The sequence below is a fragment of the Oryctolagus cuniculus genome, chromosome 8 (assembly GCF_051225735.1).
Source record: "Oryctolagus cuniculus isolate XC-2025 breed Fujian yellow rabbit chromosome 8, ASM5122573v1, whole genome shotgun sequence".
Classification (NCBI taxonomy): Eukaryota; Metazoa; Chordata; class Mammalia; order Lagomorpha; family Leporidae; genus Oryctolagus; species Oryctolagus cuniculus.
Window position 1 is genome coordinate 20333231 of NC_142874.1, and position 22778 is coordinate 20356008.

General features: G+C 41.0%; 1 protein-coding gene and 1 pseudogene across 1 annotated transcript in view; one reads left to right on the forward strand and one right to left on the reverse strand.

Annotated features, from left to right (window-relative positions):
• LOC149124884 (carboxypeptidase E-like) overlaps positions 1-22778 on the forward strand; it is a 237425-nt gene that overhangs the window by 9331 nt on the left and 205316 nt on the right. The gene's annotated exons all lie outside the window — the stretch shown is intronic.
• LOC149124885 (heterogeneous nuclear ribonucleoprotein A3 pseudogene) lies at positions 17991-19347 on the reverse strand (annotated as a pseudogene).

Below are 22778 nucleotides of genomic sequence, written 5' to 3' on the forward strand. Positions count from 1 at the left end.
GAGTTGCAACAAATTCTTTCAATTTCTTTTTGTTACGGAAGGTCTTTATTTCACCTTCACTCATAAATGAAAGTGCTTTGCATGGTACAGTATTCTGGGTTGACAGTTTTTTTTTTTTTTAAGACGTGGACTATCTCTCGCTTTACCTTCTAGCCTGTTGTGTTTCTGATGAGATGTCAGCTGTGAGTCTACTTTGAGATCCTCTGAAATTAATCTGGCGTTTCTCTTGTGCACATTTTAGAATCTTACCTTTAGGTTTTACTTTGGAGAGTTTGACTACAATGTGTTGTGGTGAATATCTTTTCTGGTTGTGTTTTTAGGAGTTCTCTATGCTTCCTGTACTTGGATGTCCCTTTCTTTCTCCTAATTGGGGAAGTTTTCTGTAATTATTTCACTAGAAAGGCCTTCTAATCCATTTTCTGTTTCCACACCTTCAGAAACCCCTAAGACCTGTATGTTGGGTAGTTTGATAGCATCCCATAAATCTCCAACACTGTTTTTAAGTTTTCTGTTACCTTCTTGCCAGTCACCTTACAGAGTAGGAAAATTGAAGTTTTGAAATAACACCTTTTTAACCAAGAGTTTCATACAACTTTTGTGATATTATTCAGAGAACCGAGTCTCTTGAGTCCACAGATTTCAGGTGTATTTACTATAAGCAACCATAAACCAGAGACATCCTGCTAGAAGCGCACCATAGATAAGGGTGCTTCCTCTTACCAAAGATCACTAGTCTACTTGCCTCATGCTCTGGTGCTATGGATTGAAGGTATGTGTTCCCTCAAATTCATATGTTGAAATCTTAACCTCCAATACAACAATATTAGACAGTGCAGCCTTTGGGAGATGATTGAGTGATGAGGGTGAAGACCACATGAATGGATTAGTGCTTTTACAAAAGACCCCAGAGAGCCCACCAGCCCTCTTTATGCCACGTGAGAACACAGAGAACAATCATCTATGATGCAGAACGCAGGCCCTTAACAGACACCAAATCTTCCCTGAAGAATATTTTTTAAACCACCCAGTGTATGATATTCTTTCATAGCAACTTAAACATAGATATCTAGACAACATGTTTATAAGGAGCTTGGATTAGGTGACTTGCCATACCTTGTTCCTCTGGGTGTATTTCTATAGTAACCAAGAATAGAATGGGGCCAGCGCTGTGGCTCAGTAGGCTAATCCTCCACCTTGCGGCACCAGCACACTGGGTTCTAGTCCCAGTCAGGGCGCCAGGATCTGTCCCAGTTGCCTCTCTTCCAGGCCAGCTCTCTGCTGTGGCCCAGGAGTGCAGTGGAGGATGGCCCAAGAACTTGGGCCCTGCACCCTATGGGAGACCAGGATAAGCACCTGGCTCCTGCCATTGGATCAGCACGGTGCGCTGGCCGCAGTGCCCCAGCTGTGGCGGCCATTGGAGGGTGAACCAGTGGCAAAAAGGAAGACCTTTCTCTCTGTCTCTCTCTCTCACTGTCCACTCTGCCTGTCAAAAAAAAAAAATAGAATGGATCATATGCCAGCTGTCCTGATTCTGTCCCTTGCAGGTTGCAAATTAGTATTTTACATGCCATAATTAGGAAAGTAAGCATAGGTAGTGAATGAAAGATCCAGAACTGATAGATGTCCCCAAGATCCATGATTTTTAGCTACTGCATTTAATAATCAACATAGGTATTTCAGTTAACTAAATATTTTTTTGACAAATGACTTAATTTTTTGTCAACACAAACAAAGCAAACATGGTCTCTACCATCAAGTTTAAACTGAAGAGAAAATATTATAAATGAAATTTAATGAATTATGAAACATTCAGTGAAAGAGTCACAAGACTGAGATGAAAAATTTTTGAGAAATTCAGGAGAAAAAAAGGAAGAGGGCAAGGTTGGCTTCAAAGAATGTCATACTGGGGAGATTCCAATATGGCAGATTAGGGAAAGACATACTGTACTAGAATAACAGTAAAAAAAAAAATGTGTACTGAGGTGGTCATGCTCAAAGTCTTCACATGTGAACTCAAAAGGCACATCTGATTATTCCTGAAGTCAACTGAGGATCTTAGATATCTCTTCAAAAACAAAAAGTTTAGTGAAGCTTTTGCTTTTGTTGTATCAAGACTGCTGCACCTTAAGGCAGACATGCTGTACCTGCCTCCTCTTTTGATTCTCTCTGGGAGCCGTTATTGACAATAAACTCCTTATTAGGTTCTTTTACTATAATCCTCTACACTCAAGCTAAATGGTTTTATACTCTGCATAAGGGTAGCCTATCACCACCCACTATCTGGAAGTCTGTAAGATAAGTTCTTTCTATCTGAAGGGCACACCACTTGCAGTTGGCTTTGTTCCAGTTTTGCTTATGCTAATTAACAAACTTAAATGTTTCAGAACTCAACAACTGCTAAGAACAACTGGCCATGCAGGGAACACAGGCATTGGTGGTGACCAAAAATTCTCCAGCTCATAAAACAAATTCATTAGATGAGATAGGCGAAGACTTCCAGACCCCAGGCAGGCAAGTCCTGTACTATGCCCCTAATCAACAGGAAGCAGCTATAGCAGATATAATGATTCGACACCCTCCAGCGTCCCTTAAGATTACAGTCTGGAATTTCTCTGAGGGGGGAATGATGCAGGCAGGCAGACAGGATAAAACTGATCAGATTTGTAAGCTGGAGACCACACCCCCTGTGTGATCTCATGCCCCTGTTGATCTCACCTGGACGCTCACCTGCCGATCAGACGATGTAACCACCACCTTTGGGATAGATAAAGGGCCTGGAGCATGGTGGGTCCCTCCCTTTTTCGGTTGCGCACCCCTATTGCACTGCACCTCTGAGGGCAAGGCTTTATGGCCTCTGCCCTGCCTCTGCTTTCCTGCCTGCATGCTTCCTCATACCAGCCTGCTCTTTGCATGGTATGGACCCAATCTAGCTTCTAGACTTCTTTCCCCACTAATTAAAGCCCTCTCTTTCCTGTGCATTTCTCTCTCTGAATAAAAATCCTTAAAAAAACTTTTTAAAAAAGTGTAGGAAGTGCACTCTCATGGGAGAATTGGAGAGAAAACTGCACTGGAAATCCTACAAAAGGAAGAACTCCGTGGACCTGTGTGGAGGATGCAGACACACAGTATGAACACAGACAACTGCAGCAGCTCAGAGCCGGAGCAGGTGGTAGTTTGGAGACAGAGGTGAGACCAGACGGTAGCAACCCGTGGTGATATAGCTGTAGAGAGAGCATGGCATGAGTCCATTGTGGAGCCCTGGGGGTCAGTGGTTCCTAGCAGTTGCTAGTGGTTGCCCAGTGAAAGAGAGACGACACATTAATATTGCCCCAACTTCCCCACAGTATTGCCCGCTGCCCAGCTGAGAAAGGGCAGGAGCCATTTTGGGTTTGGGCAGCAGCTGTAGAAGCCTTTGTGTGTGTACACAGCAACTGGCTGAGACAGAACGTCTTCTCACCAGTGCTGGTGGCAGTGGTGGGAAGGGAGCAGATTCAGCCAGTGGCTCTTTACACGTGTGTGATTCAGAGATTCTAGTATAGGGAACAATCCTCAGTCCCCACTGACTTTGAGTCTGGCTTGGAGATGGCTGAGCAATCTTACCACTTGGGAGGGTAAGGCTCCCATGGCCTCCGAGAATCAAGATGCCTATGTGAAGCCGTCTTGGTGAACGTCAGCCTCTGTTTACTAGACAGACTGGCAGGGCAGACAGAAACCTCTGGACCCAGCCGCCGTGGGAGCCTTGTGTGCTCAGACTGTAGGGTCTTGGTAGTTACACGACAAAGTGCAGAGTGTAGCTGGGTACTGAGATTTACCATGCCCAATTTTTCTGTTACCATGGATACTCGCCTCATCCTGGAGCAATGACCAGAGCTCCCTGGCCACACCCACACTCACCTCTTGGTATTCACAGAAAGTGCAGAGATTTCACTAAGCCACAGAGGCACAGCCCAAAGTTAAAAGCCAGCAGAGGAAAAATACAAAAATCAACTGCACAAATGCCTGAAAGCAAACACAGAAATTCAAGACACAAGAATAAGAAAGACAAAACATGATCCCCACAAAGAAACACAATGACATTCCAATATTAGAATGGGAAGATGAAGAGATTGAGGACATGCCAGAAGCAGAATAAAAACAGTTAACCATCGGATTACTCAAAAGCACTCAGAAGGAAATCCATGAACTGAAGGAGACATATATGACACGAATGAATATTTTTCCTGTGAAATTAAGATTTTAAGGAGAAATCAAAATGAAATATTAGAAATGAATTCAATAGATCAAGTAAAAATGCAATGGAAGGCCATAATAGCAGACTCGGTGAAGGAGAAGAAAGAATATCTGAACTAGAAGACAAATCATCTTTGTAATCTTCTGGTCAGATAAAAAAAATAAAAGGTAACACACACACACACACATGAAGAGAGTTCACATAAAAATATGGCAGTCATGTATGTGGGACATTGGAAGCCATTTCAGAAATGTCTGCTGTGGAAACATGCTATGAGCTATTTTCTGTGAATACATCATCTAGTGTTCCACAAGAAACTACACTTAAGGGGGCTGGCACTGTTGTGTATCAGATTAAGCTACGGCTTGCAGTGCTGGTATTCAATATGGGTGCCAGTTTGTGTTCCAGCAGCTCCACTTCTGATCCAGCTCCCTGCTACTGTGTCTGGGAAAGCAGCAGAGGATGGATAAAGTCCTTGTGCCCCAGCACCCATGTGGGAAACCCAGAGGAAGCTTCTGGCTCCTGGTTTTGGCCTGGCCCAGCCCTGCCCATTGATGGCCATTTGAGAAGTGAACAGATGGAAAACCTCTCTGTGTCTGACTCTCTCTCTGCCTTTAAAAATGTTTAAAAAATTTTAAAAAAGACTTAAAAAACAGTTCTTCTAAACATTGCTCACGACTGTTTCTTCTCCTTTAATTATACACAGAGTTGTCCTTTTGCCCCTGACATTTGAACTGATTAATCTTCCTACCTGCCGTTGCTTCTCTCGTTTGCTCCTGAAATAGTTCTCCTGAATCCTGCTTTTTCAAAGACATAGTGGCTGCTTATTCCTAAGTCTGCACTGTTTCTTAACCTTAAAAGTCACATCCTCTTTTTTTTTTTAAGATTTCAATTTATCGATTGATTTGAGAGGTAGAGTTACAGACAGAGAGAGGGAGAGACAGAAATATCTTCCATCCAGTGGTTCCCTCCCCAAATGGCCTCATTGGCCAGAGCTGAGCCAATCTGAAGCCAGGGGCCAGGAGCTTCTTTTGGGTCTCCCACATGTGTGCAGAAATCCAAGCACTTGGGCCTTCTTGCACTGCTTTACCAGGCTGTAAGCAGGGAGCTGAATTGGAAAAGGAGCAGCCAGGACATGAATCAACGCCCTGTATGGGATGCCTTTCCTGCAGATGGAGCCTTAGCATGCTATGCCACAGCAGCGGTCCAATCACAACTTCTTTGATGAGTATAAATCTTGTATTTTCCTTTAATATTAATTGAAATTTCAAAACTTTAAATACTGTGATATGGAGAAATAAAAACAGTGTTGCTTTGTTCTGATTGGCTTTTGAGTTGAAAGTCATTGCTTGCAGGGCTGGGGAACCTTTGTTCTGCCAAGGTCCATTTGGATATTTATAGCATCATTTGTGGACCACACAAAATTATTAGCTTAAAAATTAGCCAGCTGTAGGTTTATTGAATTTCAGGTGCCACTGGCTGTTGCCTTGGCATGGCCAGATCAAATGATTTCACGGGCCTTATATGGGAAATGGGCCAGACATTCTCCAACCCTGGTGAAGGTTCCAATTCACACTATTTAGTCAGACCTGCAAAGTCTTCCACAATCCAGCTCATTCTCTCCTTAGTGTATAACCTTCCAGTGCTGTCTGCTGGGTCTGGCATTAGTTGTAGAATGGTTATGAGCCTTTGCTCCTTTATTACAAAGTGTTTAAACTTGTCTGTAGACTTGTTGAGAAGACTCATGGTTGGTTCCATTTGGTGGCGATGACCTTTCAGAGGACACAGAATGGATGCAGAAAACATTCTCTGAAATGCTACAAAGACTGCAGGTATTTATTCTCTACTGTGTTAGTCACAGAAGGAGGTGAAACATGAAGATGAAAATTAAAAAAAAAAAAACAACTTTTGGGGCTGGCATTGAGGAAAAGCAGGCTGAGCCACTGTGTTTTATGCTGCCAGGGTTCCATATCAGAATGCCAGTTCCAGTCATGGCTGCTCCACTTCCAATCCAACTTCCTGCCAATGCACCTTGGAAAGCAGCAGAAGAGGCCTGGGCCTCAACCATCCATGTGGGAGTTCAGTGTGGAGTTTCTGGCTGCTGAGTTCAGCCTAGCCAGACATGGTGGTTGCCACCATCGTGGGCTGTACCAGTGATGGAAGATCTCTCTCCCTGTCTCTCTCTCTTGCTCCACCTTTTAAATAAAGAAGTCTTTTAAAAACCTACATTTCCCTGAAATACTTTAAAAAATGGATGCCAGTGATTTAATTACAATCTCCTTAGTGTTTAAGTTCAACTTTATTTTAAAATTTTGCTAACAAAAGTAGAATTAATTAGCTATTTATTACTAAATAACTATTTAAGTAGAGATGGTTTATTCTCTTCTTTTGGAGTTTCCATAAACACTTTGCTCACTGTTTCTCATAAAAACATATAGAGCACATGCAGTATCCATAATTGTAATCATCCTACTCACAGGAAGCACGTTTCATGCCCTTGAATAAAGAGAATGAGAAGTTCTTGCGTCTCTGATGGAAAGAGGTTGCTACATTGTGAGGCCTACATCGCCATGCCCTGCTGCATCATGTAGACGTCTGTCCCTTCTTCTGGAGAGGTTTTTCGTGCAGGTTTATCCTATAGATCTTTCCCTGCCAGACATTAGCCAGATAAAGTGATCCTGCAGGTGCCCCCCCCCATTCGCTTTCTGTTTATATGGAAAGCAGGTGTAAGTGAATGTGTTCCATTTCTCTATCATTTGATGGTTTTCTTTCCCTGTTGTCCTTCGAAATGAATGTGGGAATGATTGAGGAAAATTGAAGCCAATCAAACAGACAAGTCGCCTTTGTCATACAGAGTATGTGTGGTGAGAAGTAAAGGTAAACCAGCCCACAGTTTAGGCTGATTTGGCAGAGAAAAATTCTCCATAAGTTCCATGGACAGGTCGTGTAGGGTGTGTTAGAGTATACAAGGGATCACCAAAAATCTCATAATAAAAATGTGAATTAGCTTTTTGTTAAAAAAAAGATTTATTTATTTACTTGAAAGTCAGAATTACACAAAGAGAGAAGGAGAGGCAGAGAGAGAGAGAGGTCTTCCCTCTGCTGGTTCACTTCCCAATGGGCTGCAACAGCCAGAGCTGCAATGATCCGAAGCCAGGAGCCAGGAACTTACTCTGGGTCTCCCAAGTGGGTGCAGGGACCCAAGGACTTGGGCCATCTTCCACTGCTTTGCCAGGCCATGGCAGAGAGCTGGATTGGAAGTGGAGTGGCCAGGACTTGGTGCCCATATGGGATGCCAGCACTGCAGGTGCTTTACCCACTACACCACAGCACCGACCCCGTGAATTAGCTTTTAATTCCATTCTCCAGGAACCTTTTGAAGCCTCTTGTATTGCAATCCTGAAGATGATATTTTGAGAGGGGAGTGTTTGAATAAAATTTTTGTATTATCCACAAAAGATACATAGCCACTTGCAATGGCTTTAGAGTCAGCTAAATGTAATAATATGCATTTTTAGGAGTTAAAAAATTTTATATTCATACAACTCAGCTATTTTATGATTGTTGGAAAACAGAACAAGGTCTGTGCTCACAAACATTTAAATGGAAAGCAGTTGCCTTCAGCTTGCTTTTTCTCCCAAAGAGATTTTTTATTTAATGAGTACAAATTTCATAAGTACAAATTTAGGAATATAGTGGTTCTTCCCCCTATACCCGCCTTCTTGCCCCCACTCCCATCCCACCTCCTCCTCCCTCTCCCATCCCATTCTCCATTAAGATTAATTTTTAATTAACTTTATACACAGAAGACCAACTCTATGCTAAGTAAATATTTCAGTAATTTGCACTCACACATGCACAAAATATAGAAAACTGAGAACAAGTTTTACAGTTAACCCTCACAGTACAACTCCTTAAGGACAGAGGTCCTGCATGGGTAGTAAGTACACAATGACTCCTGTTGTTAATTTAACAGTTAACACTCTCATGTGTGATGTCAGTGATCACCAGAGGCTCTTGACATGTGCTGCCAAGCCTATGGAAGCCTTTTGAGTCCACAAACTCTGTCAGTGTTTAGACAAGGCCATAATCAAAATGGAAGTTCTCTCCTCCCTTTAGAGAAAAGGGCATCTTTGTTTGATGGCCTCTTCTTTCCCCTGGAGTCTCACTCACAGAGACCCTTCATGTAGGACTCTACCGCCCCCTCCACAATGTCTTAGTTTTCCATGCCTGAAATGCTCTCCTGGGCTTTTCAGCCAGACCAGAATGCCTTAAGCCCTGATTCTCAGGTCAGAGTGCTGTTCAGGATGTTTGCCATTCTATGAGTCTGCTGTGTGGACTGCTTCCCATGTTGGAACATTCTCTCCTTTTAAATTCTATCGTTATTATCAGACACTTGATCTTGTTTATATGATCCCTTTAACACTTAATCCTATCCATATGATCAGTTACACACTTAAAATGATCACTTTAACACATAGATGGCATTATTATCACCCAGTTTAATGGGATTTGGAGTCCCATGACAAGTTTTTAGCTTTACCCTTAGAAGTACATCTGGGGGCTGGCACTGTGGCACAGTGGGTTAACGCCCTGGCCTGAAGCACCAGCATCCCATATGGGCGCCAGTTTGAGACCCGGCTGTTCCACTTCCTATCCAGCTCTCTGCTATGGCCTGGGAAAGCAGTAGGGGCCAAGTCCTTGGACCCCTGCACCCACGTGGGAAAACCAGAAGAATCTCTTGGCTCCTGGCTTCGGGTTGACGCAGCTCTGGCCGTTGTGGCCAACTGGGGAGTGAACCAATGGATGGAAGACCTCTCTCTCTACCTCTCTTCTGTCTGTGTAACTCTTTCAAATAAATAAATAAATCTTTAAAAAAAAACAAGAAGTATGTCTGTAGGAATGTATGCAGAACTATGTAACTGCTCCCTCTCTAATTCTCACTCTTATTTTTAACTGGGATTTATTTTCAACTGACTTTATACACATATGGTTAATTCTATGTTAAGTAAAGAGTTCAACCAATGTTATTAAGAAGGAAAAAGAAACCTGTTCCTTGACAGTCAAGACAAGGGCTGGTCAAGTCATTGCTTCTCATAGTGTCGATTTCACTTCTGCAGGTTACCTTTTGGGTGCTCTGCTAGTTATCAGTTACCACAGATTAGGGAGAATGCATGGTATTTGTCCCTTTGGGACTGACTGACTTATTTCACTAAGTATGATGTTTTCCAGATTCATCCATTTTGTTGCAAATGACTGGATTTCATTTTTTACCACTGTGCAATATTCCATAGAGTACATATCCCATAATTTCTTTATGCAGTCTTCAGTTGAGAGGAATTTAGGTTGATTCCATGTCTTAGCTATTGTGAATTGAACTAAAATAAACATAGGGGTGCATATAACTCTCTTATTTGCTGCTTTCATTTCCGTTGGGTAAATTCCAAGGAGTTAGATGGCTGGGTCACATAGTAGGACTATATTTAGATTTCTGAGGTACCTCCAAATTGTCTTTCATAGTGGTTTTACCAGTTAATATTCCCACCAACAGTAGGGTACCTTTCCCCAAATCATCACCAGCATTCATTGTTTTTTGATTTCTATATGAAAGCCATTCTGTTTGGGGTGAAATGAAACCTCATTGTGGTTTTGATTCGCATTTCCCAGACGGCTAGTGATCCTGAGCATTTTCCCTTGTGTCTGTTGGCCATTTGGATTTCCTTTTTTGAAAAATGGCTGTTTAAGTCCTTTGCCCATTTCTTAGCTGGGTTGTTTGTTTTGTTGTTGTTGAGTTTCTTGGTCTCTTTATATATTCTGGTTATTAATCCTTTATCAGTTGCATAGTTTGCAAATAATTTCTCCCAGTCTTTTGGTTTCCTCTTCACTTGCCTGAGTGTTTCAGAGCTTCTTAATTTGATGTAATCCCATTTGTTGTTATTATTTTTTTGGCTTTGATTGCCTGTGCCTTTGGGGTCTTTTCCAGGAACTCTTTGTCTGTGCCAGTGTTTTGCAGGGTTTCCTCAATACTCTCTATTAATTTGATGATATCAGGTCATAGATTCAGGTCTTTAATCCATTTTGAATGGATCTTTGAGTAAGGTGTAAGGTGGGAGTTCTGCTTCATGTGGAAATCCAGTTTTCCTAGCACCATTGTTTGAAGAGACTGCTCTTGTTCTAGGGATTGGTTTTAGCTCCTTGGTCAAATATAAGTTGATTGTAGATGCTTGGCTTGATTTTTGGTGTTTCTATGCTGTTCCATTGGTCTTTCCATCTGTTTTTGTTTCAGTACCAGGCTGTTTTGATAGTAACTGCCTTGTAGTATGTCTTGAAATTTGGTATTGTCATGCCTCTGGCTTTTTATTGTATAACATGGCTTTAGCTATTAGAGGTTTCCTGTGTTTTCAGATGAATTTCAGCTGCATTTTTTCTAGATCTAAGAAGAATGTCTTTGGTATTTTGATTAGTATTTTTTTGTTTCAACTTTTTGATTTCTTCTCTAATTTTAATTATTTATTTTCCCGTACTAGTTTTGGGTTTTGTTTGCTGTTGTTTTTCTAGATCCTTGAGGTGCATTAATTGCTCATTTATTTCCAATTTCTTGATATAGACACCAATTGCTATAAACTTTCCTCTTAACACTGCTTTTGCTGTATACCATAAGTTTTGGTATGTTGTATTGTCATCTTCATTTGTTTCCAGAAATTTTTGGATTTCTCTTTTGATTTCTTCTATGACCCACTGTTCATTCAGGAGTGTGTTGTTAAATCTCCATTTGTTTACATATGATCTGGAGATTCCTGAGTTGCTGATTTCCAGCTTCATTGCATTATGGTCCAAGAAGATGCATGGTATGATTTTTTTCTTTTAATTTGCTGAGATTTGTTTTATGTGGTTTATTGATCACTTAGCATGTGGTCAATCCTAAAGAAAGTTCCATGTAGTGTTGAGAAAAATGTGTATTCTGTGGCTGTAGGATAGAAGGCTCTGTAAATATCTGCTAAGTCTGTTTGGTCTATGGTGTCAATTAATTCTTTTGTTTCCTTATTGATTTTCTGTCTGTTTAATCTGTCCATTGCTGAAAGTGGGGTATTGAAGTCCCCCTTAACTATAGTATTTGAGTCTATATCTCCCTTTAAATCAATTAACATTTCTTTCAAATAGCCAGGTGCCCTGTAATTAGGTGTATATACATTTATAATAGTCACATATTCCTGCTAAATTGTTCCTTTAATCATTATATAGTCTCCTTCTTTGTCTCTTTTAATAATTTTTTTAAAGATTTATTTATTTGCTTGAAAGGCAGTTACAGAGAGGCAGAGGCAGAGGCAGAGGCGGCGGTGTGTGTGTGGGGAGGTCTTCCATTGGCTGGTTCACTCCCCAGATGGCTGCAACGGCTGGAGCTGCAATGATCCAAAGCCAGGAGCCAGGAACTTCTTCTAGGTCTCCCACATGGGTGCAGGGGCCCAAGGACTTGGGCCATACTCTGCTGCTTTTCCAAGCCAGTGTAGAGAGCTAGATTGGAAGTGGAGTAGCTAGTACTCGAACTGGTGCACACATGGGATGCCAGCACTGCAGGTGGTGGCTTTATCCGCTACACCAATTGGCTGGCCCCTCTTTTTTTTTTGTCTCAACTAAACTTATCTTTTTTTTAACTTTTATTTAATGAATATAAATTTAAAGTACAGCTTATGGATTACAATGGCTTTACCCCCACCCAATGACTTCCCTCCCACCGGCAACCCTCCCCTTCCCCTCGCCCTCCCCCCTTCCATTCATATCAAGATTCATTTTCAATTATCTTTATATACAGAAGATCAGTTTAGTATACATTAAGTAAAGATTTCAACAATTTGCACCCACATAGAAACACAAAGTGAAAAATACTGTTTGAGTACACGTTATAGCAGTAAATCACAATGTACAACACATTAAGGACAGAGATCCTACATGAGGAGTAAGTGCACAGTGACTCCTGTTGTTGACTTTACAAACTGACACTCCTGTTTATGGCATCAGTAATCTCCCTATGCTCCAGTCATGAGTTTCCAAGGCTATGGAAGCCTTTTGAGTTCACCGACTCTGATCATATTTAGATAAGGTCATAGTCAATGTGGAAGTTCTCTCCTCCCTTCAGAGAAAGGTACATCCTTCTTTGAAGACCTGTTCTTTCCACTGGGATCTCACTCACAGAGATCTTTCATTTAGGTCATTTTTTTTTTTTTGCCAGAGTGTCTTGGCTTTCCATGCCTGAAATACTCTCATGGGCTCTTCAGCCAGATCCTAATGGCTTTAGGGCTGATTCTGAGGCCAGAGTGCTGTTTAGGACATCCGCCATTTTATGAGTCTGCTGTGTATCTCGCTTCCCATGTTGGATCGTTCTCCCCTTTTTTATTCTATCGGTTAGTATTAGCAGGTACTAGACTTGTTTATGTGCTCCCTTTGACTCTTAGTCCTTTCATTATGATCAATTGTGAACAGAAATTGACCACTTGGACTAGTGTGATGGCATTGGTACATGCCACCTTGATGGGATTGAATTGGAATCCCCTGGTATGTTTCTAACTCTACCATTTGGGGCAAGTCAGTATTAGGGTATGGACGTATCTTTCTCATTGTAGATATATATTTTAACATCCTTGGTTAAGTTTATTCCAAGGTATTTGATTGTTTTTGTAGCTATTGTGAATGGGATTGATCTTAGCAGTTCTTTCTCAGCCATGGCATTGCCTGTGTATACAAAGGCTGTGATTTTTGTGCATTAATTTTATACCCAGCTACTTTGCCAGCCAAACTCTTCTATGAGTTCCAATAGTCTCTTAGTAGAGTTCTTTGGATCCCCTAAGTAAAGATTCATATCGTCTGCAAAGAGGGATAGTTTGACTTCTTCCTTCTCAATTTGTATTCCTTTAATTTCTTTTTATTGCCTGATGTCTCTGGCTAAAACTTCCAAAACTATGTTAAATAGCAGTGGTGAGAGTGGGCATCCCTGTCTGGTACCAGATCAGTGGAAATGCTTCTAACTTTTCCCTATTCAATAGGATGCTAGCCGTGGGTTTGTCATAGATTGCTTTGATTATACTGAGGAATGTTCTTTCTATACCCAATTTGCTTAGAGTTTTCATCATGAAAGCGTGTTGAATTTTATCGAATGCTTTGTCTGAATCTATTGAGATAATAATATGGTTTTTCTTCTGCAGTCTGTTAATATGGTGTATCACATTGATTGATTTGCGAATGTTGAACCATCCCTGCATACCAGAGATAAATCCCACTTGGTCTGGGTGGATGATTTTTCTGATGTGTTGTTGTATCCTATTGGGGAGAATTTTATTGAGGATTTTTGAGTCTATGTTCATCAGGGATATTAGTCTGTAACTTTCTTTCAGTGCTGCATCTTTTTCTGGCTTAGGGATTAAGGTGATGCTGGCTTCATAGAAAGAATTTGGGAGGATTCCCTCTTCTTCGATTGTTCTGAATAGTTTGAGAAGAATTGGAGTTAGTTATTCTTTAAATGTCTGGTAGAATTCAGCAGTGAATCCATCTGGTCCTGGGCTTTTCTTTGTTGGGAGGGCCTTTATTACTGTTTCAATTTCTGTCTCAGTTATGGGTCTGTTTAGGTTTTCGATGTCTTCCTGGTTCCATTTAGGTAGGTTGCATGTGTCCAGGAATCTATCCATTTCTGATAGGTTTCCCTGTTTGCTGGCATACAAGTCCTTGTAGTAATTTCTGATGATTCTTTTTATTTCTATGGTGTCTGTTGTTACGTTTCCTTTTTCATCTCTGATTTTATTGATTTGGGTCTTTTCTTTTTTTAGTTAGTTGGGCCAATGGGGTGTCAATTTTGTTTATTTTTTCAAAAAACCAGCTCTTCGCTTGGCTGATTTTTTTGTAATGTTTTTTTGGATTCAATCCTGTTGATTTCTTCTCTGATTTTAATTATTTCTCTTCTCCTACTAGATTTGGGTCTGGTTTGCTGTAGGTTTTCTAAATCCTTGAGGTGAATTGAAAGCTCATCTATTTGGTGCCTTTCCAGTTTCTTGATGTAGGCACCTATTGATGATTCTTAATCATTATATAGTGTCCCTCTTTGTCTCTTTTAACAGTTTTTGTATTAAAGTTTATTTTGTCTGATATTAATATGGCTACACCTGCTTTTTTTGTTTTTTTGTTGGCATGGAATATCTTTTTCCAACCTTTCACTTTCAGTCTGTATGCATCTTTGTTACAAGGATGTGTTTCTTGTAGGCCGCAAATAGTTGGGTTTTGTTCCTTAAGCCAATCAGCCAATCGGTGTCTTTTAACTGAAGAGTTACGTCCATTAACATTTAATGTGACTATTGATACGTAATGACTTTACTCTGCCATTTTCCCAAAGATATTTTATAGTATATGCTTTGAGATTCCTATGCTCTTTTACTGGTAAGTTTTCTTCCTTTACCTTCTTTTATATTGATGGCCGTGTTTCTGTGTTTCTGAGTGTAGCACATCTTTAAGCATCTTTTGCAGGGCTGGACGAGTGGCCACAAATTCTTTCAATTTCTGTTTGCTATGAAAGGTCTTTATTTCACCTTCATTCACAAATGAGAGCTTAGCAGGATATAATATTCTGGGCTGGCAATTTTTCTCTCTTAGCACCTGTGCTATGTCTCGCCATTCCCTCCTAGCCAGTAGTGTTTTTGATGTGAAGTGTGCTGTGAGTCTAATTGGAGATCCTCTGAGAGTAATCGGACATTTCTCTCTTGCACATTTTAGGATCTTTTCTTTATGTTTCACTGTGGTGAGTTTAATTACAACGTGTCATGGTGAGAATCTCTTTTGGTTATGTTTACTAGGGGTTCTATGAGCTTCCTGCACTAGGATGTCTCTGTCCTTCTCCAAACCCGGAAAATTCTCTGCTAGTATCTCACTAAAAAGGTCTTCTAATCCTTTCTCTCTCTCCATGCCTTCAGGAACTCCTAGAACTCGAATGTTGGTTTTGTTGGTTTTTTTTTAATAGTATCCTGTAGATTCCCAACGATATTTTTTAGATTTCTAATTTCCTCTTCTTTTCTTTGGTTTGACTGTTTTCATGTGCTCTGTCTTCTAAGTCGGATATTCTCTCTTCTGTTTCACTGACTCTGTTTTTTAGACTCTCTAATGTGTTTGTTATTTGATCTATTGAGTCCTTCATTTCATTTTGATTTCTCTTCACTTATCACACTTTCCTGTTCTGCTAGTTTCTGCGTTTCATTTTGATTCTTCCTTAAAATTTCATTTTTATGAGAGAGATTTTCTATCCTGTCCAATAAGGATTTCTGTAGTTCAAGAATTTGCTTTTGAAAACTTCTAAATGTTCTTATCATAAATTTTTTGAAATCCGTATCTTGCATTTCTTCTATCTCATCATCTTCATAATCTTGGCTTGGGGTGTTTTGTTTATTTGGAGGCGTCATGGTGTCTTCGTTGATCTTGTTCCATCGTTTTTTTTTTGTTTGTTGCTCGGCATTGTGAATTCTTCTTCCCTCACTGTGAGGTTTTTTTTTTTTTTTTTTTTTTTACTATATCTGTGTTAAGTGGACTGCCTGCTGTTGGAGGAGCCTTGGAGGTTTGAGATGGGTGTGGCCAGAGAGCTCTGCTTGGTTGTTTAGGGTTTAGGGTGTGCCATAGGTGACACCCTCAGGTTAGGTGTGGTAAATCTCTTTTTATTTATTTATTTATTATTTTATTTTATTTTTTTTTATTCAGGAGGGAAGTAATACCGCACAACTGAGCAGAATTGATGGTATTTAGCTTCTGATCTCTGGCTTCTATGTGTATATCATTCGTCTGCTTTTTCCAACAGACCACCCAAAGAATCTGTGCAGGCTTAGTTTCTCCTGCAGTCTCCCACTGTGTTGTCTAGGATACCGAATTGTAGCATCTCTGGAGAGTACTTACGTGACCTCTGTGAGTTGTCTCACCCACTGTCTCTTTTTTTTTCACCCTGACTCAGTTCATTAGCTCTACCCTTTTGTTACGTATATCCAGAATGGCACCTGCTCTTTGTCTCTTGCTTGCCTTTGCAAGGTCAGTGGAGAGAGAAACTCGCCCATACCAGTACCCCCCCACTTTTTGTTTTCTCTCCTGTAGTCAGTGTGGTAACTTTCCCGCCTCAAGCCCGCTTCCCTCTAGACTCGGTCCGCTGTTTCCCTGCCAATGTCTCGGGTTACTGAGCTCACCTCCCCTTCCAGCGCCGATGTGTGGACTCGGAGCCATGGGCGTCCCTGCTCTCCCCGCTGGTCGTCTGTGTCACATCCACTAGATCCGGAAAGGTTTCCTCTGTATTTTTCCTCCAAGCCTTTCCCTGTGATTACTGTAATTCCTCTTTTATCAACCTATCTTTTCCTGGACTATCAGTGTGCGTCCTCACTATTCCGCCATCTTGGCTCCACCCCTTAATAGTTTTTGTGTTAGTCTATTTTGTCTGATATTAGAATGGCTATTCCAGCTCTTTTTTGTTTCTGTTAGCATGGATTATTATTTTCCATCCTCTTTCAGTCTGTGTGCATCTTTGTTGGTAAGATGTGTTTCTTGTAGGCAGTAAATAGATGTTTTTTTTAATCCATTCAGCCAGTCTGTGTCTTTTTTTTTAAAACTTTTATTTAGTAAATATAATTTTCAAAAGTACAGTTTATAGATTACAATGGCTTTTTCCCTCCCATAACCTCCCTTCCACCCACAACCCTCCCATCTCCCGCTAACTCTCCCATTCCATTCACATCAAGATTCATTTTCAATTATCTTTATATTTAGAAGATCAATTTAGTATATATTAAGTAAAGATTTCATCAGTTTGCACCCACTCTGAAACACAAAGTGAAAAATACTGTTTGAGTACTAGTTATAGCATTAATTCACATTGGACAACACATTAAGGACAGAGATCCCACATAAGGAGTAAGTACACAGTGACTCCTGTTGTTGACTTAACATTTGACACTGTTGTTTATGGCGTCAGAAATCTCCCTAGGCTCTAGTCATAAGTTGCCAAGGCTATGGAAGCCTTTTGAGTTCGCTGACTTTGATCTTATTTAGACAAGGTCATAGTCAGAGTGGAAGTTCTCTCCTCCCTTCAGAGAAAGGTACTGCCTTCTTTGATGGCCCGTTCTTTCTGCTGGGATCTCACTTGAAGAGACCTTTCATTTAGGTTTTTTGTTTTGTTTTGTTTTGTTTTGTTTTGTTTTGTTTTGTTTTTTTTTTTTCCAGAGTGTCTTGGCTTTCCATGCCTGAAATACTTTCATGGGCTCTTCAGCCAGATCTGAATGCCTTTAGGGCTGATTCTGACGCCAGAGTGCTGTTTAGGACATCCGATATTTTATGAGTCTGCTGTGTATCCCGCTTCCCATGTTGGATCATTCTCTCCCTTTTTTATTCTATTAGCTAGTATTCGCAGACACTAGTCTTGTTTGTGTGATCCCTTTGACTCTTAGACCTATCAGTGTGATCAGTTGTGAACTGAAATTGATCACTTGGACTAGTGAGATGTCATTGGTACATGCAATCTTGATGGGATTGTGTTGGAATCCCCTGGCACATTTCTTTTTTTTTTCTGAAAAGTTAACAATTCCTTAAATTTTTATTCCTGGTACCACTACCATAATTTACAGGGCAATATACCTGATGTAATGAAAAGAAAAAGAAAAAACAAAGCTACAACAGATTAAAGACCTCAGGAATATACATCTAATTGACACTACATTGCATTAATCAATAGCTGCACTTTTTGCAAACTGTGGTTATGACAGTCCTGAACACAAAGGGTTTCCTGTTTAAGCTGCAGTAACTTTTCTGACTAAGGATCATCGTTCCTTCTGTGGCAGATTTTTACAGTTCCTCTAATGCATTTGGGACGACTGTCTCAAAGTAACCTGCAGCTTTCCTGACAACTCCTTGCTCTCTCTCCTGCTAAGAACTGTAGCTCTTTTCTGTTTTTTTTTTTTTTTTTTAAGAACCTTCTGCTACCATATCCACCACTACCACCACCAGATCCATAAGCATCACCATAGGGACTGCCTGAGCTTCTTCCACCAAAACTGCCCCCTTTCATGGACCCGTAATTTGATTGCTGTTGTCCACTATAATTACCAAAATCATTGTAGTTTCCACCACCACCATAGTTACCTCCAAAATTTCCTCCTTGATTGTAACCATCATATCCTCCTCCTCTACCATGTCCACCACCTTGGTTTCCATATTCTGGTCCACCACCATAGCCTCCTCTGCTGCTATAACCAGGACCACCACCATAGTTGCCACCATCACCTCCAAAACCATTGTAACCACCATCACCTCCTCCATAACTTCCTCTGCTGCCACCACCTCCACCACCATAGCCTCCTCTTCCACCAAAGTTTCCACCGTGGCCAAAATTACCTCCACCACCTCCAAAGTTTCCTCCACGACCCATAAAGTTGCCAGATCCCCCTCCATGGCCTCTTGGTGATCCAGCAGCAGACTGCATCCCTTGTTTAGAAAGGGCCTTTTTCACTTCACAACTATGCCCATTAATAGTGTGGTATTTCTGAACAACGATTTTATCAACTGTATCATGATCGTTGAAAGTTACAAAAGCAAATCCTCTTTTTTTTCCCACTCTGCCTGTATTCCATAATTTCTATGGTTTCAATCTTGCCATACTTCTCAAAGTAGTCTCTCAAATTATATTCCTCTGTATCTTCTTTAATACCACCAACAAAAATCTTCACCGTTAGATGGGCACCAGGTTTTACCGAATCCTCTCTAGAAACAGCTCTCTTTGGTTCCACAACACGCCCATCAACCTTGTGTGGTCGAGCACACATTGCTGCATCCACTTCTTCAACACAAGAGTAAGTCACAAAACCAAAGCCCCTGGAACATTTCATTTGGGGGTCTCTCATTACCACACAATCTATGAGTGTGCCCCATTTCTCAAAATGTTCTCTCAAACTATCATCTGTAGTTTCAAAGCTCAGACCACTAATAAACAGTTTCCTCAACTGCTCTTGTTCCTTTGGATCATGGCCCACCTCCCCCCGGCAGCGGCGGCGACGGCCGGAGTCAGGCTGGGGGCGACCGGGCGGCAGTTTTACCTCCTGGCACATTTCTAACTCCACCATTTGGGGCAAGTCAGATTGAGCATGTCCCAAATTGTACATCTCCTCCCTCTCTTATTCCCACTCTTATGTTTGACAGGAATCACTTTTCAGTTAAATTTCAACACCTAAGAATAAATATGTGTTGATTACAGAGTTCAACCAATAGTATTAACTAGAACAAAAAAAATACTAAAAGGGATAAAGTATTAAATTGTACATCAACCATCAGGACAAGGGCTGATCAAGTCACTGTTATTCAGTCTGTGTCTTTTTACAGGGGAGTTGAGACCATTTACATTTAGGGTGACTGTTGTTAAGTACCGACTTTGCCCTGCCATGTTTCCATAAATAGTGCTGTTCTTGTATTTTGGATTTCCTTTGTAGTTTTGCTGGATCATTTTCTGAGTTCATTTTCTTTTGTAGTGATGTTCCTGTTTCTGTGTAGCGCACATCTTAAAGAAGCTTGTTTCATAGGGTTGGGTGAGTAGTTACAAATTCTTTCAATTTCTATTTGTTGTGGAAGATCCTTATTTCTCCTTCATTCATAAATGAGAGCTTTGCAGGGTACAGTATTCTGGGTTGGCAGTTTTTTTCATTTAGGACTTGGAATATATCTTCTTGCCATAGAGTTTCTGATTGGAAGTCTGCAGTGAATCTAATTGGATTTCCTCAGAATGTGATTTGCTGTTTCTCTTATGCACATTTTAAGATTTTTTTCTTTATGTTTTACCGTTGAGAGTTTTACTACAATGTGTGGTGGTGAAGATCTTTTCTGGTTGTGCCTGTTAGGAGTTTTCTGTACTTCCTGTACTTGAATCTCTCTCTCTCCAGACGGGGGACATTTTCTGTTATTTCACTAAGAAAGCCTTCTAATCCTTTCTCTCCCTCCACACCTTCCTGAAATTCTAGGATCTGTATGTTGGATCGTTTGAAACAATCTTGTAGATCTCTAACCGTGTTTTTTAGTTTTCTAATTTCTTCTCGATTTATTTGGTCTAATATTTCCATAAATTTGTCTTCTAGTTTTGATATTCTTTGTTCTGTCTCACCTATTCTGTTGTTACTGCTTTCCACTGCATTTTTTATTTGATCTGTTGAATTCTTCATTTCTAGTATTTCATTCTGGGTTCCCTTGAATATCTCAATATCTTGAGCGTGCTTTTAATTTAGATCGTGAATTTGTTTCTAATTGCTTTGAAATAATCTGACAATTTTCTGAATTCCATTTCTGGCATATCCTTGATCTCTTCATCTTTCTGTTATGAAAGTGTTGTAGTAATTCCTTTGGGAGGCTCATAGTGTCTTCCTTATTCTTATTTAGGGTTTTTCCTTTGTATTTTGGCATTTTTGTATTTTTTCTTTTTTGTCTGGTTGGTTTTCTTTTTAATTTGTGTCTTAGTGCTTGTGGTGAGGTTTCCCTGTGAGATGAGCTGCTGTGTGTCTGCGTTGCAAGTGGAAGCACGCAGCCCTGCCTCCAGGAGCCCTGCTCACTTCTCAGTTGTGATGTGGGTGGGTATGAGCTCTGGTGCACTGGGCCCTGCCTACTGGGGCCTGGCTGGCTTCTCACTGGTGCGTGGAACGAGCTCCAGTTTTCAATATTCAGGACTTCTCCTGTTGTACAGCTTGCGTGGCGGGGAAGAAATTACTCTGAAATGTTGTGGTCCTTGGTCCTGGATGGGGCATGTGGTGAGGTGGCCCCTGTAATTGATGGGCCTGTGCACAGGAGGCAGAGGAGGCCGTTCCCTGCTTAAGTTGGAAAATGTAAGCAATGAACATGGCTTCTCCCAGCCAGCTGAGGGTCCAGTTGTGGGGATGGGGAGGTGTAGATGGGCAGCAGGATGCCCTACCTCTCTCTCTGTCCCTCTATACTTGCTCTTTTTCCCAGGTGGAATTTCAGTGCAGTTGGCCTAGTTCCCCCTCCCGTGATTTCCCATTTAACCTGTTGAGGGCTGGTGCCGGCCTCCCCGTCCCACCTCCATTGCGCCTCTGCCTTGCCTCTGCCGGGCCTCCATCAATTCCCTTTCTTATTTGCTTCTTCAGTGTGGTCCTGTCCAGTCTCTGTTGGACTCCTAGGCTTCCCATCGTGAATTTCCCATGGCTCTGTCTCCGGCGTGTGTCCTCCCTCTCATTTTACTATCTAATTTGTCCTGTGTGACTCGGATCTTCCTGTGGGTATTTGCAATCTTGGGATCCTGCTCTCCGGCTTGCTTTCTACTTATAGCTTTGCACTGAGGTGGGTAGGAAGGAGTCTGAGGACCACCTGACCTGAGGCGGCCTCCGATCACTGTGATATCAGAATCCAAAGAACAGTAATGGTGACACCCGTCCCCCATTCGATATCTCTTTCATAAATCCAGGTAAAGTGATTTATTAGCACAAATTACTTTTCTCCATGCTCGAGCACTTCAGGAAGAAGCAGTAGCCTCTAAAAGGGGCCCTCTCCATGAGTGGAAAGGGATTTTTTTCCCCTGATTTGTAATCTTTTATTTCATTCTTTAAACACCATATGAGATAAAATTTTTTCTTTCCTTTTTAATTTTTATTTAATAAATACAAATTTCCAAAGTACAGTTTATGGATTACAATGACTTCCCCCCCCATAACTTCCCTCCCACCAGAAACCCTCCCATCTCCCACTCCCTCTCCCATTCCAATAGCATCATGATTCATTTTCAATTCTCTTTATATACAGAAGGTAAATTTAGTATAAATTAAGTAATGATTTGAACAGTTTGCACCCACACCGAAACACAAAGTGAAAAATACTGTTTGAGTACTAGTTATAGCATTAATTCACATTGAACAACACTTTAAGGACAGAGATCCTACATGAGGAGTAAGTACACAGTGACTCTTGTTGTTGACTTAACAAATTGACACTCTTGTTTATGGCATCAGTAATCACCCTAGGCTCTAGTCATGAGTTGCCAAGGCTATGGAAGCATTTTGAGTTCACTGACTCTGATCTTATTCAGACAATAAGGTCAAAGTGGGAGTTCTCTTCTCCATTCAGAGAAAGGTACTTCCTTCTTTGATGGCCCGTTCTTTCTGCTGGGATCTCACTCGAAGAGACCTTTCATTTAGGGTTTTTTTTTTTTTTTTTTTTGCCAGAGTGTCTTGGCTTCCCATGCCTGAAATACTCTCATGGGCTCTTCAGCCAGATCCGAATGCCTTAAGGGCTAATTCTGAGGCCAGAGCGCTGTTTAGGGCATCCGACATTTTATGAGTCTGCTGTGTATCCTGCTTCCCATGTTGGATCATTCTCTCCCTTTTTTACTCTATCACTTAGTATTCGCAGACACTAGTCTTGTTTGTGTGATCCATTTCACTCTTAGACTTATCAGTGTGATCAATTGTGAACAGAAATTGATCACTTGGACTAGTGAGATGTCATTGGTACATGCAATCTTGATGGGATTGTATTGGAATCCCCTGGCACATTTCTAACTCCA